Genomic DNA, 9556 nt, shown 5'->3' on the forward strand with positions numbered 1-9556 from the left:
TTAACTGCTATACAAGGTGAAATATGTAGTAGCATAAAAACAATGCTGTGTATACAGTCCAGATTACCACAAAATACTTCTGGGTTTCTAACTGACATAAATACTTATATTGGCACTTTAAATGATCTCTTTCCTTTAGTGATTGTTTTAAACTCCTGGACTGGAGTAAAATTATCAAAGGTCAACTATCAAATGTCTTTTATTCAGACCTCTCTTTCTCCTTATAATATTAACCTTGTTTTGTCATATCTGATGTCTCCCTGCCTAGTGCAAAGACTCCTTCACTGCCATAACTTCCAGCTAACAGATAATCCCTTCTACTCAAAGAGATGTCCACGTTGGATTCAGCTGCCTCCCCTTTCATAACTCCCCTGTATGTTTCCCAACTGACCAATGTTGACCCATAGGTAGGGACATCTCTACGCCCCTATTCAGCAGGAAGAAGTTACAGAAGATGAGACCTTCCACCTTCAACAACCTTAAAGATTTAAGGGTCAAAATTGTTCAGGGGGGAAATTATGAGGGAACGGAAGGCAAGCTGAAGACAAAGCAGAAGCTGACACCCTGCAACCCCCGGCCCCCCACCACCATGGGATGTATGCAACATTCCTCAGGTACTCCTGGCTGCCCTAAAGGACAAAGAAACAGTCCTTACTACCTACAGCCCATTGACAAGTCCTTGAAACAGGCATGGTGACATTCCTCTAGGAACTCAGCTGCCTCGATGTTAATACTTTGCTAAGGGCAAAAGGCAGTCCTGGCCTGATCCCCTCCCCTCCACCAAGATACTGTAAGTCTACTTTAACGTATAAAAATTCCTTTGGAAACTTCCTTTATCTCTAACCGCCCCCCCAAGATATGTGTTGGCAATCATCCCCCAAGCATATGGCCCACCGATATACATCTGAAGGGTCTCATGACTGAGGTTTTATTAGACGGTAATAAATGACCCTTTCCCAACAGTAGCTAGCCCCTCAAGGTCCTGGAGACCTTGCTTCCAAAATTCCTTAGAGACTTAGGCTATCCCTAGCCCCCTCCCCACTTGAGGGTATAAAATAGGCCATTCCTCACAACCCCGGGGCAGCAGCTCTTTCTGCCCATGGGTCCTGTCCCCATGCTTTAATAAACCACCATTTTGCACCAAAGATGTCTCAAGAATTCTTTCTCGGTCGTCGGCTCCGGACCCAACCCCACTGAACCTCACTTATATTCCCCAACTTCATCAGTAGTTCTTAGGTTTCTTAGCACCAGGCCTTACTCCCTTACTCCTATCCCGTACTTGCTGTTGGAGCTGTGGCTACTGATAATAATTCTTGCTTTGAGCCACACTGGTTCAGGAACTGGGGGGGTGGGGGGGGGGGCGTGGGCATAGGGAGAGATAAGCACGGGAAATAAGGTAATGAGAAAGAAATGAGATACTACAGATGCACATGTGACCACAATACTGGACAATGCTACAGGAATTCAGATGAACTAGAGCAGAGTTTGAGAAAGGACAGTCAGTGGAATGAACCCAGCCAGCTGCCTATTTTATAAAGAAAGTTTTATTGGAGGGGCGCCTGAGTGGCATAGTCGGTTCGGCATCTGACTCTTGGTTTCAGCTCAGGTCTGATCTCAGGGTAGTGAGATCGAGCCCCACATTGGGCTCCACGCTCAGTGCAAAGTCTGCTTGAGTTTCTCTCTCCCTCTGCTCCTCTCCCTTCACTCTCTCATTGAAATAACGAAAAATTTTTTTAATAAGAAAGTTTTATTGGAATACTGCCATACTCATCCATCTACATATTTTTCGTGGCTGCTTTCGTGCTAGAACAACAGAGTTCAGTAGTTGGGACAGACCATATGGCCAGCAAGAGCCTAAAATATTTCCTATCTAGTCCTTTACAGAAAAAAGAAATTGCTGACCTTTTCCCTTGAATATACAAAGTTCCAATAATGGATATGTGGAGACTGCATAGTGGTGGCACAGGGGGGAAGTGATTCAAAACATGCTAAGGATTTTCTGTTCCTAGTCTGCATCACCTTTGATACAGGCCTCAAAAAACAGCAAGAGAATATTCTTTGATAGAATGACTAAATAAATTGGGGTAACACAATGAAATACTACACGACACTGAAAAATTAGTTACAGCTACATGCATAAATCGCAAAAATAATGTTACATGAAAAAAGCAGTAATTACAGAATATATGCAGTTGATAACTTTTTTGTAAAGCTCAAAAATAAGGAAAACTTAAATGGGTAGAAAATATGGTAAAACCATTAAAATATAGAAGGGAAAAAATAAACACAAAATCCAGGATAGGGGATTGCTTTGGGGGAAGCAAGGGGGTGAATTTAGGTAGATTCAAAAGCATTGGTAATGTTCTAGTTCTTAGGTTGATGATGGGTTCATGGGTGTTTGTTTTCTTATTATGCTCCATAAATTACATGTCACACATATTCTTCTGTATGTATTAAAATTATATAATAAAAATTTTTATTTTTATTGTTATTATTTTTTAAGTAGGCTCCACATGGGGCCTGAACTCATGACTGTGAGATCAAGACCTGAGCTGAGATCAAGAGTCAGACACCTAACTGACTCAGCCACCCAGGTGCCCCATAATAAGTTTCTTTAAAGTATAGGGACCAGGGTGCCTGGCTGGCTCAGTTGGTAGAGCATGTGACTCTGAGTTCAAGCCCCATGTTGGGCATAGAGATTTCTTTTTTTTTTAAGATTTTTTTTTTATTTATTTGAGAGAGAAAATAGGAGAGGGGTAGAGGGAGAGAATCTTCAAGCAGACTTCCTGCTGAGCACAGAGCCTGACATGGGGCTCGAGCTCACTACCCAGGAGATCATGACCTGAGCGGAAACCAAGAGTCAGATGATTAACTGATTGAGCTGCCCAGATGCCCCTGAGCATAGAGAAATCCTTTTAAAAAATGGGGGGGAAAAGTGTTATACGCAAACAATGAATCATGGAACACTACATCAAAAACTAATGAAGTACTGTATGGTGACTGACATAACATAATACAAAAAAAGGAAGAAAAGGGGTTTAAAAAAAATAATAAAGACCAAGTGGTGACTTGTTGAACGCCAGAACTTAGCAGTTTGGAGAAAGAATAGCTGGCAGAGATGGCAAATGACAACTAGGACTGATTTTTGGAACATTCAGGCATTTCTCATGGATTCCTTTGGGACCTGGGGGAATCTTCCTCCAATCTGGTGGAAGAATAGACTTTCCATGGTCCACAAGATGGGGACTCCGAGTTGTTATAATTGTTTATTAATTATACAAATCTGAACTTAATTTGTAGTATCAGGATGGCAAGATCTGGAAACCTAGGGGTTACTTGAAAAAGGGAACAGTGTGTACAAATACATGGAAGTACGAGAAAAATCATGGCCCATTTAAGCAAATGCAAGTATTACCATGCTGTGTGACTGATGTGCAGTAGGCTTGATGGAGGGATGGTGGGAGGTGAAGACAAAGAGGCAGGCAGGGTTCAGATCATGGGGAACATTATACGCCATGCTCCAGAGTTTGGATTTGATCCAGTAGGTCATGGGTAACCATTGAAGGGCTTCAAGCAGGGAAGGGAGCAATATGATCAGCTGTATATTTAGAGATGTCCAGGTCTCAGGGCACCTGGGTGGCTCAGATGGTTAAGCATCTGCCTTCGGCTCAGGTCATGATCTCCACGTCCTGGGATCAAGCCCCACATTGGGCATCCAGCTTGGTGGGGAGTCTGCTTCTCCCTCTCCTTCTGCTTCTCTCCCTGCTTGTGAGATGTCCAGGTCTCAACAACCTTTAACCACAAAATAAGGTGATACCTCCCATAACTCTCTGCTCTCCAACTAAACCCATTCCCTAAAAGTAAGCTCAGTTAACGGTTTGCTAATTAAAGTCTTTTTCTTTTTTAAAAGTTGTATTTATTTATTTGAGAGAGAGAGAGAGCACAAACAGGTGTAGGGGCAGAGGGTGAGGGAGAAACAGACTCTCCACTGAGCAGGGAGCCTGACCTGGGGCTCAACCCCAGGACCCCGGGATCATGACCTGAGTTGAAGGCAGACGCTTAACCGACTGAGCCACCTAGCTGTCCCTAAAGTCTTTTTCTATACATTTAGCAACATATAGTTATTAAAGCAGATCATACTTACATGAATTGTTCTGTGACTTTATTTTGCTCCTATGATACCATGGACATCTTTCCTTGTCAGTATACATGAATCTGCCTTACCACTTTTTAGGGCAGCATAGTATACTGTATATGAATACACATATTCCTATCACTTAAAAAATCTAATTATCACTTTATCATTTCTTTTTCCCATTTCCTTACTGGACTGACTGAATTTTCTTTTTACCTTTTTTTCAACTATTAGTGGTTGGGAACTTCTACACACTAAATTCTATGAATGGTTATCTTTCAGTTTTGTTGACTTATACAAATGACTTACAACCATATTCCTGTAAAAAAAAAAAAAAAAATATATATATATATATATATATATATATATATATATATATAGCAGTATATAAAATAAAAAGTCCCTCCGCTGTTAAGTTTGGTGCATAGCCTTCCTCAGCATTTCTGTACATATATTTGTATATATATAAATAGGAAGCTTTGGTATTTTTTAATGGTATCATTACTGTACATTTGGCTCTACAAGTTGCTTTTTAAACTTAATATACTTCGGAGATCTTTCCATGACAGTGCATAGAAATCTCACTCTTTTTAAGGGCTGCAAACTATTTCATAGTAAAGACATACCATGTTTATTTAACCATTCTCTTATTTTTGGGTATTTGGTTATTTCCATTTTTTTTCTACTACAAATATGCAGCAATGAACATCCTGTAATATAAATCTTTATGCACGTGGAAAAGTATTTCTGAGCATATATTTGAAGTAGAATCGGGAAATTTTGATAGATTGCCATCTTACTCTTCAGAAATGCAGTACATACACTCTCACCTTCAGAATGACTGCAGATTGCCCACACCATTAGGAACACTAAATATTATCAAACTTTTAATTTCTTGCCAAAATAAACATGACTTCATTCTCACTGTAAAACAACCACAACAAAGCAGAAATGCCCTCTTTACCACCATCCTCTCTCCAGAAATTTATTTCCATCTTGCTATTAATTTTTCATATGAATGGTTTCATTATGCTTGATTTTTTTTCTTTCTTTCTTCTTCTTTTTTTTTTTTTTAATTTAAGTGGGCTCCATATGGAGCCCAAGGCAGGGCACTAACTCAGGTGCTTGAGATCAAGACCTGAGCTGAGATGAAGAGTTGCATGCTCTACAGACTGAGTCATCGAGGTGCCCCTTCCTAGACGTACTCTTCGCATGTGTATTTAACTCCATATTTCACTTTTCCTAGTTTATTTACTCACCAGTATCTTCTGAGATGGCTGCATCATCACTCCCATCCCCTGATTCAGACGACTGTGACATAGTCTGTCTTTGAAAGGCTACATTAGAAAAGAGAATTCATGTTTACAGCAGTCCTCTCCCACATGTGTATAGTGTTCTGGATTCATTGACTCGTTCTCAGTCAATTGCATCCTATTTGTTTCATATCTTCAAGAAAATCCTCACAGTTTTGTCGAGCTAATCATACCCTTACCCTTCATCCCTTATGGTTACAGCTCTAATATTTAGTTTTTTTCCTTCATTTAAAGCTAACTTGGGGAGAAAAAGCACAATTTTTCAGACGAACATCTTAAATTGGAAATCTGCCATGCCCTCTTAAATTACTATGGCTTGTGCCCCCCACTCACCGCCCCCCAGGGGACTTCAAGGCCAACAGACTCCCATCAAGGTGTCCTCCAGCTATTTCGGAGGTTCTCATTGATCTCACTGTGATCGGAAGCAGGTCTCTATCTTCTATATTGGCCTCGCCTCAGGCTACAGAGCCAAGGTTGTTGGGAGTACCCGCCCCATCGCGGTCACCACCCGGCTGAGAAGTTTCTCTCCAGGTAACTACGACTCTAACATGCTTTTCCTTAACTTCTCCATATCGCCTGGTGAGTAAAGGCTATAACTTCTATAGCAGCATACCTCTTTTAAACCTTTGGGAATAACGAAAATTGCCAGAGATGAGCCTTGGCTTAGAGCCTCTTGGCTCTAAGGCAGGCCCACAGCCAGTAAGCTCCTAAAGGATACCTTCTCTGCTTTCCACGATCTCTAAGGGCCTGTTTAACTCACCGTCTCAGGACCAACAGGATTTGTTGTGGTTACTGGCGTTCCAACTATTATGATTGGAACGGACAGCTCCGAATACGAATGACAACTGACCACCAATGACCGTTAGTCAGGTTAGCAACGAGTGGGCTTTCTTCTAGCTAAGTCCTGCCCACCCAACCTGAACTTCCGGTTCATTTAACGGCTTTCAAGGATGATTGATTGACAGCGGATCTTACCAATCCCTTCAGGGGAAACCCCACTCAGCTAACAGGGGCCTGGTTGGCGCCAAAAGCAAAAACAGAAAACTCACGATGTATCTGATACTGATAAATTTCTTAAGCCACCGAGCCACCCAGGCGGCCCTCTGATATTGCTACATTCTTAAAGTCCCAAGTTTCTCTGTCTTTAATAATACCACCTATGGAACATCTGCAGGTCAGCCAAGGTGGTTCCGTGCAAAACCTACTGTGACTGAAATCCTGACTCTCCACTGGGTCTCTTCTAACACCACCCCAGTGGGGGGGGGCGGGAGGAAAAGGGGCGTCAAGCTCCCCAGGTGGTCTCCCCTGAGGCGCGAGGGGTGGTGCAAGTGGGTGATGGGGTAGGGATGGGAGCCTCATTATAACCTGCCAAGGATGGAAGTCTAGACTCCCCACTCTGCCCATTGCTGATGTGGGTGAGGGTGAAGCCATAGTTTTTTTCCATGACATTTGGCTAGAGTAGATCTATCTAAAATTTTCTGTCTTGCCCGGTCACTCCTTTCCTGGTCCTTTGTCTAGAAAGAGCAAGGCCAGGCACAGTCGGTGGAGCCCCAAACTCTTGATCTTGGGGTTGTGGGTTGGAGCCCCAGGTTGGGTGTGGAGATTACTTAAAAATAAAGTTAAAAAAAAGAATAAGAAAAGACAAAGCAGAATTTTGTGGGGGCTTTATTTTTCTGTGCCGGTTGGTGTTTCACACATACTTTTTTCTACTCTTGTGAATGGGATAGGTGTTTTTTTTTTTTTCCTGTCTCTATTTCTGTTACTGTTAAAATAAAAGAAAGCTATTGGAATATAATAATAGAATGCTAATTATAAAATCTAGATGGTGGGTATATTGGTATTCACTATAAAATTCTTTAAACTTTTCTGTACGTTTGAAAATTTAATAATAATGTTGGAAAATAAAACAAAAGGGAGTTAGTTATTTTATAATACTTAAAAAAAGAAAAAAACCAAAAGCTATGGGATTCAGTATATTTATCTTACATACTGCTTGTATTTAGTTAGGACTCTTGTTTGCAAGTGACAGAAACCCAAGCTGAATAAGCTTAAGGAAAATGGAGTTTATTGACTGCTATAACTGGGAAGGACAGGACAGATCTCAGACACATCAGGATCCAGAGACTTAAATGACCAGATTCTCAGTCATCTCTCCATCTGCTCTGCTTCTCTCTTCTCTGTCTTGCCTCATTCTCTAAGACTTTTTGGTAGAGACATGGATACCAACTGCTTTGGGGTCACATCCTTACAGTTTAATATCCAAAGAAAAGAGAAAGCTACTTCTTTACCTTTGATCTGGATTATTCCAGGGCAGGTCTTATATCTCTGGCCTGGGACACATGCCTACCCCTTGGAGCTATCACTGTGTCCAGCAGAGTTTGATATTATGATTATAGCCCATCTGGGGTTCGGTGCACAGCCATGTGTGTGGAGGGTGAATGGGGCAAGGTACTATCATTACCAGGACTATATTGAAAGGACAGTGAAGGAGGAACAGCTCTCAAAGGAAGAGGAGTGCTATTACTAGAAGCAGGGAAGAAAGAATGCTGGGCAGGGGCACCTGGGTGGCTCAGCCGTTGGGTGTCTGCCTTCGACTCGGGTCGTGATCCCAGGGTCCTAGGATTGAGCCCCACATCGGGCTCCATGCTCGGCGGGAGGCCTGCTTCCCCCTCTCCCACTCCCCTTGCTTGTGTTCCCTCTCTTGCTGTCTCTCTCTGTCAAATAAATAAATAAAATCTTAAAAAAGAAAAAAAAGGAAAAAAAAAGAAGGAATGCTGGGCAAACCAAAACAGCAGATGTCCACTATACAGACTTCTTGGTTTTAATAGTTTTTAAATTGCATTTTGTGGATTCTTGATGCATATAATCCTATCATCTATAAATAATTATTCTTTTTTCTCTTTATTCCTTTTAGATTTATACAACTTTTTTCTTTTTTTTTTTAAAGATTTTATTTATTTATTTGATAGATATAGAGACAGCCAGCGAGAGAGGGAACACAAGCAGGGGGAGTGGGAGAGGAAGAAGCAGGCTCCCAGCAGAGGAGCCTGATGTGGGGCTCGATTCCACAACGCCGGGATCACGCCCTGAGCCGAAGGCAGACGCTTAACCGCTGTGCCACCCAGGCGCCCCTATACAACTTTTTTCATTTTCTTGGTTTATTACATTTTAGAATCTTCAAAACACCATAGAGGGCATCTGTACCTTATTCCTGAATTTGATGGGAGATAACGTGGTCATGATGCTTACTTTTTTATACTCTTTTCTATGTTTAGGAAGTTCTTGTCTATTCTATTTTACTTAGAATTTTTAACGAGATTTTATTTATTTATTTGACAGAGAGAGGCAGCACAAGACGGGAGGAGGGGCAGAGCGAGAGGGAGAAGCAGGCTCTCTGCTGACGCGGGGCTCAATCCCGGGACCCCAGGATCATGACCTGAGCTAAAGGCAGGCGCTTCACTGACTGAGCCACATAGGCGCCCCTATACTTAGAATTTTTATAAGGAATAGCTGCTGACTTTTATCTAGTACCTTTTGGCCATCCATTGACAGACAAGACTACATAAAAAATAAAAATTTTGTAAGGAGCAAAGTACAGAAATCACCTTAAAACAGTAAGGAAAAAAAAAAAACCCAGAATATAGACTCCACCTTCCGTGAAACTAAGAGGTAAATGTTACATGAAAGCATAACTTGTGAAAGTGGGAAGCAGGCTGACAGGTAACTGAATGAAGCTAGCTAGCCCTCGCAGAAGCACTCACAGGACAGCATGCACTGTTCTAAGTGCTTCACATGTGTTACCCCAGCAAAGAGGTTTATTATTTGTTGAAAGTGAACCAGAGAGAGATCTGGATGCTCACGATATGGCCAGTTCTGCTTGTGAAAGTTACCCAGGTTGAGTAAGTGGGTAGGTTGTGGCGGCAGGCGAGAGGGGGGGCACTCTAGCGTGGTCAGTAGAAGCCTTGTCCCTGGTTCCTGAGGACAACTCCTGGAGAGGCCTAGTGGTGGTTGATGGTCTCTGAGGGCTGTTGGTGGCATTTGCATCTTTATTAAAGACGTCTCCTCTTGATACTGAGGGTGGACCTATCTGCAGGGAAGAGGGCCTAGT

The sequence above is a fragment of the Ursus arctos genome, chromosome X, assembly GCF_023065955.2.
Source record: "Ursus arctos isolate Adak ecotype North America chromosome X, UrsArc2.0, whole genome shotgun sequence".
Lineage (NCBI taxonomy): Eukaryota > Metazoa > Chordata > Mammalia > Carnivora > Ursidae > Ursus > Ursus arctos.